The sequence below is a fragment of the Hemiscyllium ocellatum genome, chromosome 1, assembly GCF_020745735.1.
Source record: "Hemiscyllium ocellatum isolate sHemOce1 chromosome 1, sHemOce1.pat.X.cur, whole genome shotgun sequence".
Taxonomy (NCBI): domain Eukaryota; kingdom Metazoa; phylum Chordata; class Chondrichthyes; order Orectolobiformes; family Hemiscylliidae; genus Hemiscyllium; species Hemiscyllium ocellatum.
In genome coordinates this window covers 129182556-129209838 of record NC_083401.1, presented here as the reverse complement: position 1 = coordinate 129209838, position 27283 = coordinate 129182556, and the positions used below count along the sequence as shown (strand labels likewise).

General features: G+C 41.9%; 1 protein-coding gene across 1 annotated transcript in view; it reads left to right on the top strand.

Moving 5' to 3' along the window:
- Nucleotides 1-27283, top strand: part of shroom3 (shroom family member 3) — a 410779-nt gene that overhangs the window by 209609 nt on the left and 173887 nt on the right. The gene's annotated exons all lie outside the window — the stretch shown is intronic.

Here is a 27283-nt window from a genome sequence, read left to right as displayed (position 1 = left end):
CTTGCTTTGTTTTTTTTTAACATTTTTGAAAAATTTCCATTCCAGCAAAAGCCCTTATTTATTGCAACTGATAGAGTGCATCTGAGTGTCTTTCACCTGCTTCCTTGCTTCAGGAGCTGTTTTCATAATGTGATACAATTTAATTTTGAATCATGTGAGTAATTTCAGTCTCTTGATCCTTGCTCATGGGTTGACAAGAAAATTTTATGAACAAGATAATGGCCAAAGCACTTATTCTCTGTGTTCATATTTTTAACTCTAGTCATAGAAAGCAAGAGCTTGGTAAACAATCTGACTTAGAGGGAGAAAGAAAGACCGAGCTGTAATGTGCCTTAAGAAAAGTAATGGCAAATCATGAAATGGATTTAATTCATCCACCAAGATCGTCAATCATGATGGTTAACTGACAGGTTCAAATTGCAATCTCCAGCTCACACAGGCCTAATATTGCCCTGTTTCATTTTCAATGCAAACTATAAGATAGTTAAGTTACAATTTTTGAGCAGAATCATAGGATCCCTTCAGTGTGGAAGCAGGCCATTTAGCCATTGAGTCCATATCAGAAGAGCATCCCATCTGTTCTTGTTAACCTGCATTTCTCATGGCTAATCCACCTAACCTGCACATCCCTGGACATTATGGACACTACAGCATGGCCAAAACATCTAACCTGCACATCTTTGGGCTGTGGGAGGAAACTGGAGTACTCAGAGAAAACTCTCACAGACATGCAGAGAATGTGCAATCACCACACAGACAGTCACTTGAGCATTGAATCGAACCTATGTCGCAGGCACTGTTAGACAGCAGTTCTAACCACTGAGCTACCGTACCAGTGGACTGCATGGTGTCTATACATCAAGAAAGTGTATTTATTTAATGCCTTTGACTTGAGAAATTGTCAGAAGGTACATCATAGAAGTATACCAAACCCAGGTCAGTGCTGAGTTGTGTGCAATATTGAGTCCAAAAGCTCAATCAAAATGTTAGGTTTAAAACAAAGTCTTAAAGAAAGAGACATATAGAGGTGTGGTAAAGCATTCCAGAGCGTAGGGTCCAGGTAGCTGAAGACCCAGTCAATAATGTTGGTGCATTCAGAAGTGGTGTCACTGGGTCAGCATTAACATCAGCATATATATGGAACCTAACATTATATTGCATAATGTGCTGAAGGACGGCATGTAAGTGAGAAATACAAGGCAATGGATCAGTATACAAGCAACTATAGACATAAATCACCTTAGTTTTCAAATAACAAGCCATCCTGAGCTCTACTCCTGAAAGTTATGGATTGTAAAAATGCTCAAAAGCTGTGTATTTTTAAAATATTTCTGCACATGCTCTGGCAACTCTGTTGTTCGATGCTTCGAAGCAGGAGTCAGCTGCAGCTATTCCAGATGCAGTACTTAACAATGGTTACCATGTGGGAAATAACTGGCTGGTCGTCCGTTGAAGGAACCCAGTAGCGGATAATTAGGAGGTATTGATATACAGGGTCTGTGAATCATGGAAGACGGTGTCTGTAAACTTGATATTTGTATTCTTACAAAGTTAAAATTGGATTTCAATAAAACTTTGATTCTGTGGCACAAACAGAATAAAACCAAGGATGAAAATTATTTCTCAATTTGTGCATCATGCTAGTACCATTTGAAATGTTTTTGTCCTTGTTATATTTTAATGTAAAAATTCTTATATCTGTAAATAGGTAGTCTAGTCCACCAAACTGATTTTTAGGTGAGCCAGCATGGGCAAATCAATCATTTTACCTGTACCCTTTGTGAACACTGATCTTGCTGATAGAACATTACATAGGATATTGTCCAGGACCAACACCCTGCAATAAGCTACTTTGCTTCATTTTTTTGCAACATTAGATATACTGATTTATTCTGTTGTCAATCATTTGACTTTCATACAAGCATTCAGCATTTTTGTCACCAAATGCATATTCTGAATTTTTAAATGAACCTGTCTTTGCAGTTTAAATGTCCCTGGTTTATGAGTTTTAATCATAATGCAATTGCTAGCGCTTTCTTTGTGTAAGAAGATTGAGGGTTCAATTCAAGCATATGTTTTTAATTCCTGTGCATGTTGTTGACTGCTAAACTTGTTTGAACATGATTTTTTTTTTGGCAGTCCATCCTGCAAACTGTGGCACTGATCCTCGTCACCAGTAAATCTAAGGGGAAATTCAGGTGAAACCTCTTTATTCAGAATGGAATTTGTTGTGTTTGGAATTGTGCATTTTCTGTGGTTGCATCTTCACCCTACGACTGCCAAGTGAGCGATCAGTATCACAGTCTGCAGTGTGATAGGGTTGGGTGTGAGCAATACTGGTCAGATCCCACCTGGTGATTATCAAGTCAAGATGGTGCTCAGTAGCAGATGACAATATGACAGTTTGTGCTGATGTCTACAAAGAAGGTGTTTGTATAATGTACACTTCAGATTATACTCACTGTAGTAGCTGCTGTCTGCTCTGATCATCTTGCCAACGCTGTGTTTACCAAGGCACATTTATCATGAAACTCTCATCTAGCTCTTGTATTGCATTCCAGAAGGAGTAATAACTTTTCTCCATGTGGCTGATACTCCATGATATCACCTAGGGTGTTGTAAAAGTAATCTTTGTTTTCAGCATTGGCATATAAGATGGATGTATAAGCACAAATCATGGTGATAAGATCTTCCTCTGAAAGTGTCATATTTATGGTGGTCATCTGTGCTTTTCCACTGCCTCGGAAAGATACAATTGGCCTCGTGTGTTGCTCCATTGTTGGATGGAGACCAGCAACTTCTTTTTCTTAAGATGGCAGCGGGATAGCAGCACAACATGTGAGCTCCATTTGTTTGATTTATTTTCTTTCTATGCTCCTTGTTTAATGATCCAATTTTTTTATGTTAACTTACCTTTTAATGACTTCACCGAAAAGCGTATTCTACCTGTCTGGACCCAGCAAAGAGGTGGCTTCCAATAATGGGGCCTGGGTTGGGGGTCTTGTCCAGGAGGGGAGGCAATCTGGGACTGGAGTGGGGTTTTTGTCCAATGTGGAGGTCCTCAGCAGCTTCCGGGTATTCCAGCAGCCCAGTGTGAAAGTCCAGTCTTGGCGCAGAGGTCTTGCCTTGGCATTGAGGTCTCATCCTTGCTTCTGGGTTGTCCAGCAGCTTAGCATGGAGGTCTCGTATCAGTGTGGTGGGGTGACCCTGTGTGGAGGAGTGACCCTGTGTGGAGGTTTCAGCCTGGTTTTCCAGCATACTCCAAATCCGATTTTATGAACTTTTACTTTTATTTCCTTCATATTTATGACTTCTGTATGGTTTTGTAAAAATACACATGACAGTAAATTGCTGTTCTATTCTATTCTGTCTTGATCTTGTGAAGGAGGAGAAAGCGAGGACTGCAGGTGCTGGAGATCAGAGCCGAGAGTGTAGTGCTGGAAAAGCGCAGCGGGTCAGACCGCATCCAAGGAGCAGGCATATCGACGTTTCGGGCATAAGTCCTTCATCAGGAATCATGATGAAGGGCTTATGCCCGAAATGCTGATTCTCCTGCTCCTCAGATGCTGCCAGACCTGCTGTGCTTTTCCAGCACTTCACTCTTGACCTTGTGAAGTTGAATCAACAATGCCTAATGTATATTGTCTGTTCGCTGCAAATTGTCATACATACCAGGACACACAATGTTTTAAGTCCAATATGACTTTCATTGAACTTGGTCAACTTTTGTGGATGATCACTTGGCTATTTTGAGTCAGTGTTTTGTCCCTTTAGAACTTTAGCTTTTCAGCCCATGCAAGTCCCAGGTATTAAATCTGAAGACGGGTTTCAAAAATCAAAAGTCCTTTTAAACACCATCACAAAAATTGTGGCATTAAACGCAAATTACTGGATTTTGAGCAATATTGAATTTATAAAATAGTCACATTTGTGAAAATTACGGACTCCACACAGCGGACTTAGCAGATTTGATTCGTTTGCTTTGGTGGCACCATTGACTTTGTGACATTTGTATGTATGTAAGGAACCAGCAGCACTAGCAAAGCATTTGTCATATTAGAGTCAAGAGTAAGCTGGTTCTATCAAAAGATTTACATTATTTTAAATATTCAGAGATTGAAGCATCAAAATAGTTTATCGCCGGTCATTCTTTTGAAGGGTTTTTGTTTCAATTTCTCTTCAGTATTTGGTCTATCTGATGGTCTGTTGTGTAGATTTAGCAGTATCTAATGGTATACCAACCTTAGATCGCACCAATATCTTTGTCCTTTGATATCGCGAGTTGCCCCATTGATCACTGAGAACATCTGAGTCAGTGAAGCAGGGATTAAACAGGACATTACCTTCCAAACCCATGACCGTGTCCACCTAGAAGGACAAGAGTAACAGGTACTTGGGAACACCACCACCTGCAAGGTCCCCTTCAAGCCACTCACCATCTCGACTTGGAAACAAGTCTTCACTGCCAATCCTTCACTGTCGCTGGGTCAAAATCCTGGCAATCCCTCCTTAATGCCATTATGGGTCACCCTACAGCATGAGGCCTGCAGCAGTTCAAGAAGGCAGTTCAGCACCACCTTTTCAAGGGCAACTAGGAACAGGTAATAAATGCTGCCCAGCCAGTGATGCCCACATCCCACAAATCAATAAACAAAATACTGCTTTATCTTGTGCTTGTGGCCAGTACTCCTACCTGAATAATGAGACACCAGACTGGAGTATCTTGTAGGTGTCAGCTCATGTACTGTCCCTGGGGCTGCTTACTACTTATGACTAAGTAAGGCTCTTTAATTCCTCATGTACTGTAACACTCCTTTATTTATCTCTGGCTCATTACTTACTGATGTCAGTCACACGATCAGTTGCATCATGAGCCTGTGTAGGTTAGAGGCTAGGAACACTAATGAGTAACTCACCTCTTGACTCCCCAAAGCCTGTCCATCACCCACAAGGCACAAGTTAGGAGTGTGATGGAATACTCCCATTTGCCTGGACCGTTGTAGCTACAACAAAACTCAGGAAACATGACATCATCCAAAGCAAAGTAACCCTCTTGATTTGCACCACATCCACAAATATCCACATCAATGCTAAGTAACAGTGATGTGTACCATCTACAAGATGCACTGCAGAAACTCGCCAAGGTGACATAAACTGCACCTACCGAGCTGATGAGCACCAGCTAAAAGGACAAAGGCAGCAGATACATGAGCCTGTAAGCTCTGCTCCAAGCTGCAAACCAGAAGTGTCGCTGGGTCAAAATCCTGGAGATCCCTTCCTAACGGCATCACTCCACAGCAGCATGAAGACTGCAGCAGTTCAAGAAAGCATAAGATATACATGCACTTGGAAAGATAGCGTTTGATTAGGCATAGTCACCATGGCTTTGTGCATGGGAGATCTTGCCTCACAAGTTTGTGAGAGTTCTTTGATGAAGTTACTAGGTCGGTTGACAAGGCAGGGTGTTAGGTGTAGTCCATGTGGATTTCAGTAAGGCCGTTGATAAGGTTCCACATGGTAGGCTGCTCTGGAGGTTAAATTGCGTGGAGCTGGCAAATTGGATACACAATTGGCATGATGGTAGGGAGCAGAGGGTCATTGTGGAAGAATGCTTATCAAACTAGAAGCCTGTGACTAATGGAGTGTCTTTGGGGTTGGTGCTGGGTCCATTGCTGTTTGTTATCCATATCAATAACTTGGACGAGAATGTACAAGGCATGATTAGTAAGTTTGCAGAAGACGGATTCTGGGTAATCCAAGATGGAGGACGGGAAAAATTTCTAGCTGTAAGAGCTGCTTTTTTTGAGGTTTTTTTAGGTATTGGAGGTGATTTCCTCGAATTCCAGGAGCAGCAATTACTGTTTTATATGCTGTTGCATTGTTTTGGAACTTTGGAAAAAAAAGTCAAAACAACAGCAGTTTAAAAGGAAGAACAGAACAGACAAAGGAAGCACATGGTGAGGACAGTGTAGGAGAGAGAGAGGGAGAGAACCTGCACAGTTACCACCTTTGCTGTTTGAATTCATGTATTGCTGGACATCGGAGTGCATCTGGGAAAATTAACAAACAGTGAAATTCACAACTAATCTTGGAGGAACTGTTGGGTGAAGTTCACAGCACAGAATCAGATCAGTTAATTGTTGTTTTAAGTCTGACCAAGAGAAAGGCTGCAGTAGTGAGTATAGTGGATTCTTTCTTGATTATATGTTTTTGGAGATAAGTCTTTTGATTAAACTTAAAATATAAGCCATAGCGATTAATTTAACCTGGGGCAGTGTTTGTAGAGGAATAAGATGGTGTTATTTTCTGGGTCTGTAGATTGTGAAGGAGCAACAATGGCCTTTGCAGTGATATGTACTTGTCAGATGTGGGAGTTTAAAGAGAGTTTAAGGGCTACTGCAGATTATATCTGCCATAAATGCTGTTGGATGTGAATCTTACCAGATCGAGTGGATTGGTTGGAGAGACAGGTAGAAGTGATGAGGAATTTTCAACAGCAACAGTATGTGATGGATGGCAGTTATAGGAAGGGGGGATGTCTCAGATACAGACACATAGATGGGTTAACTCCAGGAAGGGTGAGAGAGGTCAGCACCTCGGGCAGGAGTCTTGTATGGAATATACCCATTTCAAACAGGTATGCTGTTTTGGAAAATGTAGGGGGTGATGGATTCTCAGGGGAACGTAGCATGAACAGCCAAGTTTCTGGTATTGAGACTGGCTCTAATGCTACAAGGGGTACGTCGGCTTCCAAGAGATTAATTGTGTTCAGGGATTCTGTACTCCGAGGTACAGACAGACGTTTCTGTGGCCAGCAGAGAAAAAACAAAATAGTGTGTTGTTTCCCTGGTGCCAGGATCAAGGATGTCTCAGAGAGGGTGCAGAATGTTCTCACGGGGGAGAGGGGCCAGCAGGAGGTCATTGTCCACATTGGAACCAACAACATTGGAAGGGAAAAGGTTGAGACTCTGAAGGGAGATTACAGAGAGTTAGGCAGAAATTTAAAAAGGAGATCCTCAAGGGTAGTAATATCTGGATTACTCCTTGTGCTATGAGCTAGTGAGGGCAAGAATTGGAGGATAGAGCAGATGAATGCATGGCTGAGGAGCTGTTGTCTGGGAGAAGGATTCACATTTTGGAATCTCTTTTGGGGTAGAAGTGACTTGTACAAGAAGGACGGATTGCACCTAAATTGGAAGGCAACTAATATACTGGCAGGGAAATTTGCTAGAACTGCTTGGGAGGATTTAAACTAGTAAGGTGAGGGGGGTGGGATTCAGGGAGATAGTGAGGAAAGAGATCGATCTGAGACAGATACAGCTCAAAACAGAAGTGAGTCAAACAGTTAGGGCAGGTAGGGACAAGGTAGGACTAATAAATTAAACTGTATTTATTTCAATGCAAGGGGCCTAACAGGGAAGGCAGATGAACTCAGGGCATGGTTAGGAACATGGGACTGGGATATCATAGCAATTACAGAAACATGACTCAGGATGGGCAGGATTGGCAGCTTAATGTTCCAGGATACAAATGCTACAGGAAGGATAGAAAGGAAGGCAAGAGAGGAGGGGGAGTGACATTTTTGATAAGGGATAGCATTACAGCTGTGCTGAGGGAAGATGTGCCCGGAAGTACATCCAGGGAAGTTATTTGGGTGGAACTGAGAAATAAGAAAGGGTTGGGATCACCTTATTGGGATTGTATTATAGACCCCTTTATAGTCAGAGGAAAATTGAGAAACAAACTTGTAAGGAGATCTCAGCTATCTGTAAGAATAATAGAGTAGTTATGGTAGGGGATTTTAACTTTCCAAACAGCGACTGGGAACTGCCATGGTGTTAAAGGTTTAGATGGAGAGGAATTTGTTAAGTGCGTACAAGACAATTTTCTGATTCAGTATATGGATGTACCTACTAGAGAAGGTGCAAAACTTGACCTACTCTTGGGAAATAAGGCAGGGCAGGTGACTGAAGTGTCAGTGGGGGAGCACTTTGGGGCCAGCGACCATAATTCTATTCGTTTTAAAATAGTGATGGAAAAATATAGACCAGATCTAAAAATTGAAGTTCTAAATTGGAGAAAGGCCAATTTTGATTTTATTAGGCAAGAACTTTCAAAAGCTGATTGGAGGCAAATGTTCAGAAGTAAAGGGACGACTGGAAAATCAGAAAGCCTTCAGAAATTAGATAACAAGAATCCAGAGAAAGTATATTTCTGTCAGGGTGAAAGGACAGGCTAGTAGGTATAGGGAATGCTGAATGACTAAAGAAATTGAGTGTTTGGTTAAGAAAAAGAAGGAAGCAAATGTCAGGTATAGACAGGAGAGATCGAATGAATTCTTAAAAGCGTATAAGAAAGTAGGAGTATACCTAAGAGGGAAATCAGGAGGGCAAAAAGGGGACATGAGATAGCTTTGGCAAATAGAATTAAGGAGAATCCAAAGGGTTTTTACAAATATATCAAGGACAAAAGGGTAACTAGGGAGAGAATAGGACCCCTCAAAAATCAGCAAGTCGGCCTTTGTGTGGAGCCACAGAAAATGGGGGAGATACCAAATGAGTATTTTGCATCAGTATTTACTTTGGAAAAGGATATGGAAGATATAGACTGCAAGGAAATAGATGGTGACATCTTGCAAAATGTCCACATTACAGAGGAAGAAGTGTTGGATGTCTTGAAACACTTAAAAGTGGATAAATCCCCGGGACCTGATCAGGTGTACCCTAGAACTCTGTGGGAAGTGAGAGAAGTGATTGCTGGGCCTCTTGCAGAGATATTTGTATCATCGATAGTCACAGGTGAGGTGCCAGAAGACTGGAGGTTGGCAAACGTGGTGCCACTGTTTAACAGGGTAGTAAAGATAAGCCAGGGAATGACAGACCGGTGAGCCTGACCTTGGTGGTGGGCAAATTGTTGGAGGGAATCCTGAGGGACAGGATGTACATGCCTTTGGAAAGGCAAGGACTGATTAGGGATAGTCAACATGGCTTTGTGCGTGGGAAATCATGTCTCACAAACTTGATTGAGTTTTTTGAAGAAGTAACAAAGAAAATTGATGAGGGCAGAGCAGTAGATGTGATCTATATGGACTTCAGTAAGGCATTTGACAAGGTTCCCCATGGGAGACTGATTAGCAAGGTTAGATCTCATGGAATACAGAGAGAACTAGCCATTTAGATATAGAACTGGCTCAAAGGTAGAAGACAGAGGGTGGTGGTGGAGGGTTGTTTTTCAGACTGGAGGCCTGTGACCAGTGGAGTGCCACAAGGATCGGTGCTGGGCCCTCTATTTTTTGTCATTTACATAAATGATTTGGATGTGAGCAGAAGAGGTATAGTTAGTAAGTTTGCAGATAACACCAAAATTGGAGGTGTAATAGACAGCGAAGAGGGTTACCTCAGATTACAACCGGATCTGGACCTGATGGGCCAATGGGCTGAGAAGTGGCAGATGGAATTTAATTCAGATAATTGCAAGGTGCTGCATTTTGGGAAAGCAAATTTTAGCAGGACTTATACACTTAATGGTAAAGTCCTAGGGAGTGTTGCTGAACAAAGAGACCTTGGAGTGCAGGTTCATAGCACCTTGAAAGTGGAGTCGCAGGTAGATAGGATAGTGAAGAAGGCATTTGGTATGCTTTCCTTTATTGGTCAGAGTATTGAGTACAGGAGTTGGGAGGTCATATTGTGGCTGTACAGGACATTGTTTAGGTCACTGTTGGAATATTGCATGCAATTCTGGTCTCCTTCCTATCGGAAAGATGTTGTGAAACTTGAAGGGTTCAAAAAAGACTTACAAGGATGTTACAAGGGTTGGAGGATCTGAGCTACAGGGAGAGGCTGAACAGACTGGGGCTGTTTTCCCTGGAGCGGTGGAGGCTGAGGGGTGACCTTATAGATGTTTACAAAATTATGAGGGGCATGGATAGGATAAATAGACAAAGTCTTTTCCCTCTGGTCGGGGAGTCCAGAACTAGAGGGCATAAGTTTAGGGTGAGAGGGAAAAGCTATAAAAGAGACCCAAGGGGCAACTTTTTCACGCAGAGGGTGGTATGTATATGGAATGAGCTGCCAGAGAAGGTGGTGGAGGCTGATACAATTGCAACATTTAAGAGGTATTTGGATGGGTATATGAATCGGAAGAGTTTGGAGGGATATGGGCCGGGTACTGGCAGGTGGGACTAGATTGGGTTGGGATATCTGGTCGGCATGGATGGGTTGGACCGAAGGGTCTGTTTCCATGCTGTATATCTCTATGACTCTATGACACCAAAATAGGTGATATCATGAGCAGTGAGGAAGATTATCAGAAATTGCAGCAGGACCTTGATCAGCTTGGGAAGTGGGCCAAGAAATGCAAATAGAGTTTAATATAGATAAGTGTGAGGTCTTGCATTTTGGAAAGTCAGATCAAGATAGGAGTTTCGTGGTGAATGATAGGGCCTTAAAGAGTGTCATGGAACAGAGGGATTTGGAGTTCAGGTTCAAATTCTCTGAAATTGGAGTCACAGTTAGACAGGGCAGTGAAGAAGGCTTTTGGCACATCATCAATCAGGGCATTGAGTATACAAGGTGGGACATTGTGTTTCAGTTGCCTGGGACATTGGTGAGGCCGCACTTGGAGTACTGTGTTCGATTTTGATTACCTTGTTATAGGAAGGATGTTATTAAACTGGAAAAACTGCAGAAGAAATTTACAAGGATGTTGCCAGGACTGAAGGGTTTGAGTTTTTGGGAGAGGTTGGACAAGGTATGATGTTTTTCTTTAGAGCCTAGGAGACTGAGGGGAGATCTTAAAGAAGTGTATAAGATCATGAGAGGCATGGACAGGGTGAATGCATTCAGTCTTTTTTTCCCAGGGTTGGGGAATCGAGGACTAAAGGCCATCAGTTTAAGGTTAGAGGGGAAAGAATAAAAGAGAACCCAAGGGGCAACTATTTTACACAAAGGGTGGTCTGCGTATGGAATGAGCTGCCTGAGTAAATGCTTGATGGGGGAACGCTAACAGCATGTAAAAAGCATTAGGTCAAATACATGGATTGGAAAGGATGAGAAAGGTATGGGCCGAGTGCAGGGAAATGGGTTTAGCGTGGATGGACATTTTGGTCAGCATGGAGTAGTTTGGGCAAAATGGCCTGTCTCCTTGCTTTAGGACTCCATGACTCCCTTTCTTAAAGACATTGACAGTGTACCTAAATTAGAACTGCAATTGTTCATAAAGGCAGCTCACTACCATCTTCTCCAGGGCAACTAAGCTTCATCTTGAGTTGATAACAGAACTTTTGAAATTTTTGTAATAATATGTTTGAAAACTCAAATGTTAATGATTGTGAACAGTAATGGTCTCCTTATTTAAGAAAAGATATAGTGGCATCGGAGCCAGTCCAGAAAAGATCTATGAAGTGATTCTAGATATAGGGGGATTTTCTTAAAAAGAAAGGTTGAATTAGTTGGGCCTGAACTCATTAGAATTTAGAAGGTTGAGTGGTAACCTTATTAAAACATACGAAACACTTAGAGGGCATGACAAGGTGGATGTTGGGAGGTTGTTTCCTGTTATAGGAGACTCAAGGACCAAAAAGCATAATCTTACAATAATTAGTTTCCCAATTAAGACAGAGATGAGGAGAAATATCTTCCCTCGGGCAGTGGTAAGTCTGGAGTTCTTTACTACTATTGAGGCTGAGATAAACACACTTTGAATCCGTAAGGTAATGAAAGATTATGGGGAAAAGACATAAAGTGTAGTTGAAAGATTATCAGATCAGCCAAGGTCTCATTGAGTAGTGGAGCAGACTCACTGGGCCAAATAGCCAAAATGTACTTCTCCATTTTATGGTTTCTTGGTCTTTTCGTTGCAGACCAATAGGTTAGGTGAGTGGACAAAAATCTGGCAGGTGAGGGATAATGTTAAAAAAAAATGTGAAGTTGTTTGCAAGAGGAATAGAAAAGCAGAGTGTTACTTGAATAGAGGTGATTAGAATTATAAGGTGCAGAGGGACTTCGGTGTTCTAGTGCATGAATTACACAAAGTCAGTTCATCATCAAGAAAGCTAATGAAATGCTTCCCTTCATGACAAGAGGATTTGGATATAAAAGTAAGGATGTTATGCTTTTGGTTATACATTGAAGACACCATATCTTGAATACAGTATGCAATTTTGGTCTCCTTATTTAAGAAAGAATGCAAATGAATTGTGGGTATTTCGGGGGAGGTTTACTAAATTGATACATAGACTGAGTGGGTTGTCTTACGAGGATAGTTTGGACAGCCTGTGGTTGTCTCCATTGGAGTTGAGAAGAGGAACAAAGAATAGTATATCACAGGAATAGGCCCTTCAGCCACACCAAACCGCACCAACACGTTATACCTTTCTAAACTTAAAACCTTTTGCCTCTGTTCTCTGCCTCTTTATATATTTGTCAAGATGCCTCTTAAATGTTGCTTTTGTATCTGCCTCCACCACCATCTCTGGCAGTGTTTTCCAGGTCCTTACCACTCTATAAAAAAACTTACTTCTTGCATCTCCTTTAAACTTACCTCCTTTTACCTTAAGCCTGAGTAACTGGTATGTCTAGCCTGGCGAAAAGGCTCCAACTATCCATTCTATCTGTGCCTCCCATAATAAACGTTTACCAGGTCACCCCTCACCCTTCAATATTCAAGTGAAAATAAACCAATTTTGTCCAATACCTTCTCATAGCTAATACTCTCTAAATCAGTAACATCCCAGTAAACTGTTTCTGTACTGTCTCCAAGGCCTTCACATTCTTCTCATGTGGTGATCAGAACTGCATGCAATATTTCAAATGTGCACTAAGTTCAATACAGCTGCAAACTGACTTAATAAGCTTTATACATTGTGCTCTGACCAATGAAGATAAGCATGCCACACACCTTGACCATCTTATGCACTTGTGCTAACATTCTCTGTGAACTGCCTCATCTTCCGCCTGGGAACCCTCCAACCACAAGGTATGAATTCAGATTTCTCCAGCTTCCTCATTTCCCCTCCCCCCACCTTGTCTCAGTCGGTTCCCTCAACTCAGCACCGCCCTCCTAACCTGCAATCCTCTTCCTGACCTCTCCGCCCCCACCCCACTCCGGCCTATCACCCTCACCTTGACCTCCTTCCACCTATCCCACCTCCAACGCCCCTCCCCCTAGTCCCTCCTCCCTACCTTTTATCTTAGCCTGCTTGGCTCTCTCTCTCTTATTCCTGATGAAGGGCTTATGCTCGAAACGTCGAATTCTCTATTCCTGAGATGCTGCCTGGCCTGCTGTGCTTTGACCAGCAACACATTTGCAGCATTTGGAACTGTGGACCTAAGCCTCTCTGTATGTTGATGCTTAATAAGGGTTCTGCCCTTCACTGGATACTTTCCTCCTGTAATCAACCTTCCAAAACACATCAATTGTAGTTGTCCAGGTTAACTTCATCTACCACGTCTCTGCCCAAGTCTCCAGTGTACCTAATATCCTATCGAAATAAAGATGGGGGGCATAGGCAGTGGGGTTGCCTTATTAGTAAGGAATGAAATTAAATCAATAGTAAGAAACAATGTAGGGTCAGATGGTGGAGAATCTGTGGGGATAGAAATAAGGAACTACAAGGGTTAAAAAGTATATAGTTAGAGTTATGTACAGGCCTCCAAAATGTCGTCAGGAGCTGGAGCAGGAACGGGATAGAGAAAAGATGTGGAGCAAAGGCAAAGTGATCATGGGGATTTCAATATGCAGGTTTCTTAGGAAAATCAGGTTGGGAATGGATTGCAAGAAAAGGAATTTATGGATTATCTACAAGATGGCTTTTTGGAGCAGCTTGTGATGGAGCCCACTGGGGAACAGGCAATATTGGATTTAGTGTTGTGCAATGAGGCAGACTTGATAAGGGAGCTTAAAGTGAAGGAACCCTTAGGAGGCAGAGATTATAATACAATTGAATTTACTCTGCAATTTGAGAGAGAGAAGATAGAATTAGAGGTGACAGTATTACAGCTAACTAAAGACGACTGCAGGGGCATGAGAGAGGAGCTGGGAAGAATTGACCTGGAGAGGAGCCGAGCAGGAAAGACAGTGGAACAGTAATGGCAGGAGTTTCTGGGAATACTTCAGGAGACAAAACACAGATTCGTTCTGAGGGAAAAGAAGCATGGTACAGGGAGGATGAGGCAACCATGGCAGACTAGGGAAGTCAGGGATAGCATAAAGGCAAAAGAGAAAACATATAGGCAGTGGAGAACCAGAGGATTGCGAAGCTTACAAAGACCAACAGAGGGCAACAAAAAAAGAAATAAGGAGGGAGAAGATTAAATACGAGGATATGCTAGCCAGTAATATAAAAGAAGTCTGTAAAAGTTTCTTTCGATATAACAAGGGCAAAAGAGAGACAAAACTGAACATTGGGTCACTGAAAAATGATGCTGGAGAGATAATAATGGGGAATAAGGACATGGCTGAGGAACTGAATAAATACTTTGCATCAGTCTTCACGGTGGAAGACATAAGTAAAATCCCAAAAATTCCAGAGAGTGAAGGGCAGAGCTGAGAATGATGGCTGTCACCAAGGAGATGGTGCTAGAAAAACTGAATGGCCTGAAGGTGGTTAAATCACCTGGACCAGATGGACTACATGCCAGAGTTCTAAGGGAGATAGCTGAAGAGATAGTGGGGGCATTAGTGGTGATCTTGCAGGAATCGCTAGAATCAGGGGGATCCCAGAGGACTGGAAAATCACTAATGTGACACCCCTGTTTAAAAAGGGAGTAAGGCAAAAGACGTAAAATTACAGACTGATTAGCCTAACCACAATCGTGGGTAAGATCCAGGGATCCATTGTGAAGGATGAGATTTCTGAATAATTGGAAGTGTATGGTAAAATAGGGCATAGTCAACATGGTTTCATCATGGAGAGGTCATACCTGACAAATCTGCTAGAATTCTTTTGAGGGAATAACGAGCAAGTTAGACCAAGGAGAGCCAATGGATGTTATCTATTTGGGCTTCAAGAAGGTGCTGCACTGGACAAGGTGCTGCACAGGAGGCTACTGAGTAAGATAAGGGCCCGTGGTGTCAGAGGCAAGGTGCTCGCATGGATAGAAGCTTGACTGTTTGGCAGAAAGCAGAGTGTGGGGATAAAAGGATGGCAGCCATTGATGAGTGGTGATCCGCTTTTCACTTTATACATTAACGATCTAGACCAAGGAACTGAGGGCATTCTGGCTTAGTTTGCAGATGATACAAAGATAAATAGAGGGGCAGGCAGTATTGAGGAGGCAGGGAGGCTGCTGAAGGATTTCCACCACTACTGTCATTTATGACCAAGCCAGTTCTGTATCCATCTTACCAGCTCACCGTGGATCCCATGTGACTGATCTTTCCGTATCAGCCTTGTCAAAAGCCTTGCTAAAGACCATGTTGTCAACATCCAACCCCACCCTCATCAAACATCTTCCTCACTTAGAGTCATAGAGATTACAGGATGGAAACAGACCCTTCGGTCCAACTCGTCCATGCCGACCAGGTGTCCCAACCCAATCTAGTCCCACCTGCCAGCACAAGGCCCATATCCCTCCAAACTTTTCCTATTCATATACCCATCCAGATGTCTTTTAAATGCTGTAATTGTACCAGCCTCCACCACTTCCTCTGGCAGCCCATTCCAAACACGCACCACCCTCTTCGTGAAAAAGTTGCCTCTTAGGTCTCTCTCATATCTTTCCTCTCTCACCCTAAACCTATGCCTTCTAGTTTTGGACACCCGCACCCCAGGGAAAAGACCTTGTTTATTTACCCTATCCATGCCGCATGATTTTATAAACCTCTATAAGGTCACCTCTCAGCCTCCAACGCTCCAGGGAAAACAGCCCCAGCCTGTTCATCCTCTCCCTATAGCTCAAATCCTCCAACCCTGGCAACATTCTTGTAAGTCTTTTCTGAACCCTTTCAAGTTTCACAACTTAGGAAGGAGACCAGAGTTGTACGCAATATTCCAAAAGTGGCCTAACCAATGTCCTGTTAAACCGTAACCTGATCTCCCAACTACTGTACTCAATACCCTGACCAATAAAGGAAAGCATACCAAACACCACCTTCACTATTCTACCTACCTGTGACTCTACTTTCAAGGAGCTATGAACCTGCACTCCAAGGTCTCATTGTTCAGCAACACTCCCTTGGACCTTAGTGTATGAGTCCTGCTAAGATTTGCTTTCCCAAAATGCAGCACTTTGCATTTATTAAAATTAAACTCCATCTGCTACTCCTCAGCCCATTGGCCCATCTGATTAAGAACCCGTTGTAATCTGAGGTAACCTTCTTCGCTGTCCACTACGCCAGCAATTTTGGTGTCATCTGCAAATTTACAAACGATACCTCTTCTGCTCACATCCAAATAATTTATATAAGTGACAAAAAGTAGTGAACTCTCACAATCCTTTTGGCACTCCACAGGTCTCCAGTCTGAAAAATAACCTTCCACCGCCAACCTTTGTCTTCTACCTTTGAGCCAGTTCTGTATCCAAATGGCTAGTTCTCCCTGTATTCCATAAGATCTAACCTTGCTCATCAGTCTCCCATGGGGAGCCTTGGTCGAATGCCTTAGTGAAGTCTATATACATCACGTCTACTGCTCTGCTCTAATCAATCCTCTTTGTTACTTCTTCAAAAAACCCTTATCAAGTTTGTGAGACGTGATGTCCCACACACAAAGTCATGTTGGCCTCCTCGAAAAAAGAAGTGATTTCCCTTACACAAAGCCATGTTACTTATCACGAATAAATCTGTATTTTTCTAAATGTGAGTACATCCGGTTACTAGGAATCTTCTCCAGTAATTTCCAGACCACAGTTGTAAGGCTTGCTGATGTGTGATTTCCCGGATTATTCCTGTGCCCTCCTTAAACAAAGGAGCAACATTAGCTATTCTCCAGTCCTCTGGGACATCTCCCCTGAATAAAAAGGACATAAAGATTTCATACAAGGCACCACCAGTTTCTTCCTGTGTTTTCTGTGATAGATCCTTCCATGACCTGAGGGCTTATCTACCTCAACGCTTTTCAAAATATGCAAAATCTCCACCTTTCTTAAGTTCCAAGTTTCGAGCATAACCCTGTCTAAACCCACCATCCATCAATATTCTTCTTCTTAAATATTGATGAAAGTACTCATTAAGGACCTTCCCCACTTCCTCCAGCTCCACACACACATTTCCTCTTTGTCCTTGAGTGAATATACCCTTTCTCTAGCTATTCTCTTGCTCCTAGTGTGTAAATAAAATGTCTTGGGACTTCCCTTAATCCTGTTTGCCAAGGGCAAGTCATGGCCCTTTTAGCCCTCCTAACTCTATGTTAAAGTTCTTTCCTGTTTTCTTTATATTCTTCGTAGGTGGTGATGTGATAGAAGCATATAAGACTCTGATTAGTCCTGTCAAGGAGGACAAGATGTTTCCTCTTGTGGGTCAGTCCAGAACCTGGAGGCACCATTTTAAAATTGGACTTTCTAGGTCAGAAATGGCAGTATTTTCTGTCTGAGCTTTGTGTGACTTTGAGACTCTTTGCCTCAGAAGGTGGGAGAGGTGAGGTTGTTCCATGTTTTTAAGACATATGTAGATAAGCCCTAGTCTGGCAAGGGACTCAAAAAACTGGGGGTAGATGAGAATGTGCAATTCCAAGACAAACATGATATTATTGAATGGCAGTGCAAGGAGCCAAATGGTCCACTTCAAACTCTGTTTTGTATGTTTATTGTGTAACTCGAGCAATTCTAAACACATTTGGATTATATTCTTGCCAGGCCAGACTGTTCAATTCGGAGCATTGATTTATGTTAAGTCTCAGAATGTAAAGGTGGGCACCTGTACTGACAAAGAACTGATTAACCTTGAAGAGACCATCAGCTAGCTCCTTTCAGGTCAGCTTAATTTCTTTTAATAAATGACCATTAAGTTGGTCAGGAGAAAGTTGTCACACAATCATTAGGCATAGGATCCAATTTCCAATGAAATGCAACCACATATGGATTAGCCACACTGACCCGTATTATTAGGTTATAGGGAATGTTTCCCAAATATCATTAAACCAGTATAAAATTGTATTTAATTGTTTTAAATTCAAAAGCTAATTAGGGCACATCTTATAAATGTAGTCAGTTCTTAAAGCAAACCAAACACATAGCGTGAGGATATGTGCTCTTCATGATGTGGCTTGACCTCTCAAGTTACTACGGCATTGAAATGAGTTTGCAGGGAGTAAACATCAGAACAGGAACACTAATATTAGGACACACCTTTTGACTAAATTGAATGAATTGGAATAGGGAGTGACTGCCACTTTCCCACACTCAAACAGATATTTTTCTTTTGAAGATTTGTTTTTGACCAGCTTTATTGCTGAATTCATGGAATTGCCATGATCTATGAAAAGGTTTTAAGCTTCCTCCCAGAGACCACGTTTTATTCAGTTCAGACCCATCATCTGTTTAGTGTGCAGTATAATCATTCTGGTCTACAAAGGAGCCAACCAGGATGTAAATGTTTTAATGATGGTCAAAGTACATTTCAGTTTATTGTTAGATCATTTACTGTGTGGAAAATCTCCAGCATGCACACAGGTGAAGATTGCAAAACAAAAGAAGCTGTGTCAATGGAGTGAATTTTGACAATATGAACAATTACCACAACATTAGCAAGAGGAATCAGAGGTGAGCTCCCTAAAATAAAACACAAAGATGATTTATCCTTTCTGATAATTTGAACGATGACAGGTAAAATGTCATTTAAACTTTTAAATATTTGCAAAGCCTCGTAATCTGCTGAAATTTCTAAAATACAAAGATATCCATTAATAAGCATTTAATACAATCTGCGTGTCCAGGTATATAAGTTACACTGTTACCTGAAAAATAGAACACTGCACGGCATTGGCCATGAAATTTAGAAAGTTTAATTAGTTATGCTGGTTTATTGTTTAGCTGTGAGTTGCTGCTTCATGTTGTCCGACTCTCCCTGTCCTTTCAAAGGCCATTTCAAGTTTACGGCAAGTAAATTGTTTATTTCACAGGCAACTGGAAAAGTACCTGCATGGGGTAAATTCCATAGTCAACTCATTGTGGTGCAGCTGAATAACAGTTGAAGCTATCGTTTGTGAACTGGCCAACAAAAATAATATGGAGCCATTAATTTAATTATCAAATTTATTTCATGATGTGGAGGTGCTGGTGTTAGACTGGGCTGGACAAAGTTAAAAACCACACAACACCAGATTATAGTCCAACAAGTTTATTTGGAAGCACAAGCTTTTGGCGAGCTGTTCCTTCACAGCTACCTGATGAAGGAGCAGTGCTCTGAAAACTCGTGCTTCCAAATAAACCTGGTGGACTATAATCCGGTGTTGTGTGATTCATTTCAAACACTGTGGTACATTTAACTATTTTCAAAGCTAATAATTGTGATTCTTAAATCATGGTTGCATGAAGATTTGTAATATTAATTTGGCACAAGAATTTTTCCCCACTTAACAGACTTGCTTCTCCAATTACCAAATTCCTTTTATTAAAGAATAGCCGCTGAGTAAGCACGCCCAAGGACAGTGCCTGTAAAATTGCAGCAGTCTAAGACGCTATCTTCAGGTGGTGGTAGTGGAGAAAATGGTCATTAAATAGCAGCATTTAGAAACAGAATTTTGGATCAATCATAGAATCTCGACAATGAGTAAGAAGCCATTTGGCCCATCAAGTCTGCACCAACCCTCTGATGAGCATCACACACCCAACTCTATCCCCATAAACCTATATTTTCCAAGGTTAATCCACCTAGCCTGCACATCCCTAGACTCGACAGGGCAATTTAGCATGGCCAATCAACCTAACCCGCTCATCTTTTGAACTGCGGAGCACCCGGTGGAAACCCACGCAGACATAAGGAACATGTGCAAACTCCAGTCAGATAGTGACCCAAGGCTGGAATCAAACCAGAGTCCCTGGCGCTGTGAGGCTGCAGTGCTAATTGCTAACTAATTGCTATGCTCTTCAGAGGGAAGGAGTGGTGAAGGGGCATTCACTCCTGGGTCCAGAATCCCAGGCCAGGCTCACCAGTGCCTGGGTAAGTGCTAGGTAATATGGACCTTCCCCAAAGCAGCTAATGTGGGGCTGTCACCAGCTGTCCAGCTGGTGGGCAAAATTTTCATCACCTAGAATCATTCCGATAATCTCACCAATCACAACATCAAATTACCTCTTAATGCTTTCAGAATGTTTTCTCCCTGCTACTATCTCCATAACAGAAGACCATTCCTGATTATTAATAGGTGCATGGAATGTATCTTTTAAAAAATCGTAAACAGAATTGTAGAAGAATTGATTTCCTTGAAGGAAAGGAGAGATTTTCAATTTGTGAATTGCCTTTCTAAAGCCTGCAGAGAAGCATAGAGCAGGTTAATTGAATCAGCCTGAAATGATACATCATTGAGCAGGACTCTACAGAATATTTGTGTTGTGGACTCACTCGAAAGCTTCATGAAGTTCGATGATGACTTTTACGGAATAGTATTTTGCAGTTTTTACAATATAGATCAAGTTACACTTTGGTTTGTTGGCTGCTGCTTTACATTATATGAGTGTGCTTAACATTGAATTTAACTATATCACCATTGGAGTGATGTTCATATGTCAACTCAGCTGCCTCCTTATATGTGATACTTGCCATTGGTGCAATGCTGTCTCAACAGAAACATTTTGAATATCTCATTCAGTAAGTTCTGCTTGCTCCAAATTAATTACTCCTTCTAGTTTGAAAGCTCAGTGCTCAAATTTGAACAATTTATGTTGCATTTCTGAAATCAAGCCATTAATGCAAATTAGAAACTGTACTAGTGCCAGTGTTTGTCCCTGGGAGACTGTATTCAATGTTTCCCTCTCCTCCACTGCATCTGCCACTCCACAGATTTACATATGTGCAGTAATGAATAGCTATGGTTTTCTGTTCTTCAGCCAATATCTTATCTATTCCCAAACTTTATAACTTTTATCAACATTATAATATCCTCAGCTTGGATCATGGGGCTGGTACTGAGTTCTAGAATGTGGACAGTATGAGCACATTTCGTCTGTGCCAGTGATATATTACAAGGAAGAAAAACATGCCATTATCTGGGAAAAGGTACTTTACATGAATATACACTGGAATTGATCACTAAACATGGGATCTAAAAGGTGACAATTACCACAGCACTGCCTATGCACTATTAGGATTTATAATGTGCTGGTTGAAAACAATGGTTGGGTTGGCACATTTGCCCTCCTCATTGGGCGTCACCTGGTAAGCTGTCTGAAGTTGGCCAGGGTATGTCTTTTGGACTTGTGCAAGGCACAGTATCTCCCAGCGTTAACTCAGGGATTCCTCAAAATGGAACTAGAGCAACTGAGTGTCACTCCTTTAACTGAGCTCACATGGCAATTCTGTAGTATCTTGTAGGGTTGTGGAGGATTGACATGTTCAATTTATTTTTGATGCTGGATGACCATTTCCTTGAACTAAGATCAACCCTACTGGTTTCAGCAGGTGTCAGCAGCCTTCACTGGCAAAATCTTGCAAGGAGCAGAGAGACCCCAGTGAATGCAACGCACAAAACAAATGGAAACAATGCACCATACATTAGGAATGTCATCAAATTGTTTAAATTGGCAGATCCCATGCAGAGTGGAATGAAGTTAGTAATTTGGGAGCAATCAGTTGGTAGTAGGTTTCTTAAAGGGTGGAAGGACATTCAGTGAAGGAATTTTCCCATTCTTTCTTCAAGTTTGAGTTTCATGCTGCTCGATTTGTTTCGAACAAAGGCAATGCACAATCAAGAGTAGAGAACAGAATGGCTTGAAAAAGTCACTACTCAGCAAAATACCATCTTTTTACGTCAGTTGTTTGTGGATTTCATCCATGCATTTCAGTCCTCAAATTTTTTAACGTGCGCTGTGCCAGATTTTGAGTGGAACTTGCATCAATGTAACAAAGACCAGTGTTCATCGGAATTGCTTCTGCCCCAACCGTTGTCCTTAATCAGCAGCTTTCTCAAACAGATTTAACAGTGATCGCTATTATAGCATTCCATCCAGTGCGCTGTGTAGCTTGCACTGGGCTTAATTGAGCAGAAAAGGTATCTATTAAAACCAGTTTTATTATATTGTTCCCATTGTCGTTAATTGACTTGCTTGTTGATGACTGATGTTTGTGAGTTGACTACGAAAACATGTATCTAAGTTTAAAACATTCATGGAGGCATTATCATATAATAATTTCATTTTCAAAACTTTGAGGAATATCTTGGAAAGATTGATTCTTTAAATTACTGGTAAATGGAATCAATTGGATCATTTTGGCATTTTTGAAATAATCTTACTTTCTGATCTTAGTTCTTGGTGAAAAGCACCATTCACAGTATTTGCAAGAGGAACCTAAAGACAAGAAAGACTTGAATATTTTGAACACAACTTTCAAATGTCTCAAAAGATTTCACTTGAAGTGATGACATTACTAAGCTGCTACTGTTACAGAGTCATAGAGACATACAGCATGGAAACAGACCCTTCGGTCCAACTCGTCCATGATGAATCTAGTCCCATTTGCCAGCATTTGGCTCATTTCCCTCCAAAACCTCCCTATTCATAAACCCTTCAAGCTGCCTTTTAAATGTTGCAATTGTACCAGCCTCCACTACTTCCTCTGGCAGCTCATTCCATACACGTACTACCTTCCATCTGAAGAAGTTGCCCCTTAGGCCCCTTTTGTATCTTTCCCCTCTCACCCTAAACCTATGCACTCTAGTTCTGGACTCCCCCACCCCAGGGAAAATACCTTGTCTGTTTACGCTATCCATGCCCCCTCATGGTTTTATAAACCTCTAAGGTTACCTTCAGCCTCTGATGTTCCAGGGAAAACAGCCCCAGCCTGTTCAGCCTCTCCCTGTAGCTCAAACCCTCCAACCCTGTCAACGTCCTTGTAAATCTTTTCTGAAACCTTTCAAGTTTCACAACATCTTTCTGATAGGAGGGAGACCAGAATTGCACGCAATATTCCAAAAGTGGCCTAACCAACTTCCTGTACAGCCGCAAAATGACCTCGCAACTTCTAAACTCGATACTCTGATCAATAAAGGAAAACATACCAAAAGCATCCTTCACTATCCTGTCTACATGTGACTCCACTTTCAAGGAACTAGGAACCTGCACTCCAAGGTCTCTTTGTTCAGCAACACTCCCCAGGACCTTCCCATTAAATGTGTATGTCCTGCTCTGATTTGTCTTTCCAAAATCTAGCACCTCTCATTTATCTAAATTAAACTCCATCTGCCACTCAGCCCATCTGATCACGATCCTGTTGCACCCTGAGGTAACCTCCTTTACTGTCCACTTTTCCTCCAATTTTGGTGTCATCTGCAAACTTACTAACTATACCTCCAATGTTCATAATCAAATCATTTATATAATTAGTGGACACAGCACCGATCCTTGTGGCACTCCAATGGTCACAGGCTTCCAGTCTGAAAAGCAACCCTCCACCACCACCACCCTCTGTCTGCTACCTTTGAGCCAGTTCTTTATCCAAATGGATAGTTCTACCTGTATTGCATGAGATCTAACCTTGCTAATCAGTCTCCCATGGCGAACCTTGTCGAATACCTCGAAGTCCACATCAATCACGACTACCGCTCTGCCCTCATCAATCCTCTTTGTTATTTCTTCAGAAACCTCAATCAAGTCTTTGAGACATGATTTCCCATGCACAAAGCGATGTTTACTCTACCTAATCAGTCCTTGCCTTGACGAGTACATGTAAGTCTTGTCCCTCAGGATTCTCTCCAACAACTTGACCACCACCAATGTCAGGCTCACTGGTCTATAGTTCCCTGGTTTTCCTTACCACCTTTCTAACATTGTGGAACCACATTAGCCACCCTCCACAGTAATCCGGCACCTCACCTGTGACTATCGCTGATACAAATATCTCAGCAAAGGGCCTGGAAATCACTTCCATAGCTTCCCACAGAGTTCTAGGCTACACCTGATCAGGTCCTGGGAATTTATCCACCTTTGTGGGTTTAGGACATCCAGCACCACCACCTCTGTAATAAGAACATTTTTCAAGATGTCACCATCTATTTCCCTGCATTCTACATCTTCCATGTCCTTTCCACAGTTAACACTGATGGAAAATACTTGTTTAGTATCTTCCCCCATCTCCTGCAGTTCCACACAAAGGCTGCCTTGCTGATCTTTGAGAAGCCCTATTCTCTCCCTAGTTACTCTTTTGTCCTTAATGTATTTGGAGAATCCCTTTGGATTCTCCTTAACCTCATTTGCCAAAGTTATCTCATGTCCCCTTTTTGCTCTCCTGATTTCTGTCTTAAGTGTACTCTTACTGCCTTTGTACTCTCCTAAGGATTCACTCGATCTCTACTGTCTATCCCTGACATATGTTTCCTTCTTTTTCTTAACCAAAACCTCAATTTCTCAAGTAAAGCAGCATTCCCTACAACTACCAGCCTTGTCTTTCACCCTAACAGGAATATACTGTCTCTGAACTCTTGGCTATCTCATTTTTGAAGGCTTCCCATTTTCCAGCGGTCCCTTTACCTGCTTTTGAAAGTTCTTGCATAATACCACTTTAGAATTTTAACTTTTAGATCTAGGTCAAACCTTTTTCTTTACTATTTTAAATCTAATAGAATTATGGTCGCTGGCCCCAAAGTACTCCCCCCACAGGAACCTCAGTCACCTTCCTTGCCTTATTTCCCAAGAGTAGGTGAAGTTTTGCACCTTCTCTAGTAGGTACATCCACATACTGAATCAGAAAATTGTCTTGTACACACTTAACAAATTCCTCTCCACCTAAACCTTTATCACTATGGCAGTCCCAGTCTACGTTTGGAAAGTTAAAATCTCCTACCATAACCACCCTATTATTCTAACAGATAGCTGAGATCTCCTTACAAGTTTGTCTCTCAATTTCCCTCTGACTATTGGGGTGTCCATAATACAATCCCAATAAGATGATCATCCCTTTCTTATTTCTCAGTTCCACCTAAATAACTTCACTGGATGTATTCCCATGCGTATCCTCCCTAAGCACAGCTGTAATGCTAACCATTAGCAAAAAATGCCTCTTCCCCCTCCTCTCTTGTCCCCCTTTCTGCCATTCCTATAGCATTTGAAGCATTAAGCTGCCGGTCCTGTCCATCCCTGAGCCACGTTATGTTGGGAAGGTGTGGATCAAGATGAAAAAAATGCTTACACTTGCTAAGTTAACTGTCGTATGGTTGTTTTGAATGGAAAGATGTTAATTTATCTGTTTATCCACAGGGGAATAAAGCAATAAGGAGATTTTTAAGTAGACATAATCCCTCCTGTTGATAATTTTACAGAAATATTATACAGGCATAATACAGGAAATCCTGCTTTGTACTGCAACTATTTTTAGTAAAATGAATGGAAAGAATTTCAGTCCAAAAGTATTCTGCAGATTAGTTTCAAAACATTGAATATTTTCTTAGTTATTTAGATCGACCCAGTAATTAGCGTCCAGTTTCTACCTCTACAGCAGTCAATTAAATTCTGTCTGGTTGTTGAAAGCCTGTGTTATTATTTCACTTAGTTCAACTGCCATAATATGGCTTACAAAGAGACGTTATAAAGTAAATAAAAAGAATTTAAGAAAAATATTCATTTGGAAGGAAAGCCTAATGATCGTGTGCAGAAGGTAACAGCGACCAGCTGTGAATTGAAAACTGTCCAGATGATTTGTCCCATTCCTATGACTTTCCGAGCCCGTGACGTTCAGGTGTCAATCCCAAGACTACCCCCAGTATTCTCCTGCACACTTCTCCTCGGAATAACGTGCCTCTCAGCTACACTTACCCCCCAGTGCCTCCAGGCAGTGCTCAAGCCCACCAGAACAATAGACACTCACATGCACCTCTCATCTTTTTGTACTCTCTTAACCATCATCCCATTTGAAAGATGGTACTTTTCCATTCTCTGCACGCTAACTATTACCAGCAATCATCTCTCCCAACCCCTCCACCCTGATCTTCTCCATTTGTTTTCCCTGCAGGAGTGTGTGAGCGGTAGAAACGTTGGATGGGGCAGGCAGTGGGCCATTGTGGCAGCTGCCTTTGGCGACAGGCAATGTGTGTTAATCAGGGAAGTCTTATTCCAAGAAGCTGCAGATATTCACAGCAACTAACCTCAACCTCATGAGGCAGTGATGCTGAGGCATTTTTGGAGAGCACATCCTCTGACTGTAGACCTCATTTTGTGGGTCTCCTCTCCTTCCATTGGATCCAGGAGTCCATCCCATTTGTGAAGTGGAATGTGTTTGAGGAGAAAGTAACTGGTACTGCTGCTTGTGTTGCTGGAGATTTTGAAAGTGATAGATATTCTGCCCTTGACCCTCAGCAGAGGACAGTGGTGCTGCATAAACTGCTCCCAATACAAGACTGGCAACTGGGGCAGTGCACCAGACAGGTGTTGGTAATGCTGGGCAGGTGAACACCTTTCCAATTACCTCTCAAGTAGCATCAGCGATCCCTGACAGAAGGACTGCTATAAACAGCAACCTTTTACATGGTCTACAGCTCTTCAGTTTAACTGAGTGTAACCTTCCCAGCCCATTACTTTCACAGTGAATGTTCTTCTTGCACCCACTCTGACCCGCTGGGTTGCAGACAGCCTGTGACAATTCACCTGATGGAATCCATGTGCAGAATCACTGTTGACTGATGTCTTGCATTGGCCAGAGGGATTCTCCACTGTACTCATAGCCCACCACCAGGCAAATGGGGAGGTGGTAGAGGTAAGATGGTAAGATCACATTGGGATCATGATCAAATTTCTGCAATTTCCTACCCTGCATGCCCCCAAACCTTTTGCATAAGTTAGAATTGCTCAATTTGAAAGACTGAAGTGCTATTTGTTTTTGTGACAGAAGGACCAGCAGTAATGAAGTCGTCTACCAGTCATATTCTGTGTAATGAAATTATGAATAAAATTATAGTTGAAAGCAAGCTCTATTTTACTTACCAAGGATTAAGAATGCCCTCCTTTGCATCAGAAAGAACAATTCAGTAATTGTGTCGCATATAACATTTAGTGATTTTAATTGAGTGCAGAAATTTCAGAAGATAGTTTGATGCTTGCATCATGCTGTCAGTCTCCTGGTGAACTGGCAAAAAGGAACTACTCATCCACATTCCAGAGAGACGATGTTAGTGGACAGCTTGACGTAGCTGGATTTCAGC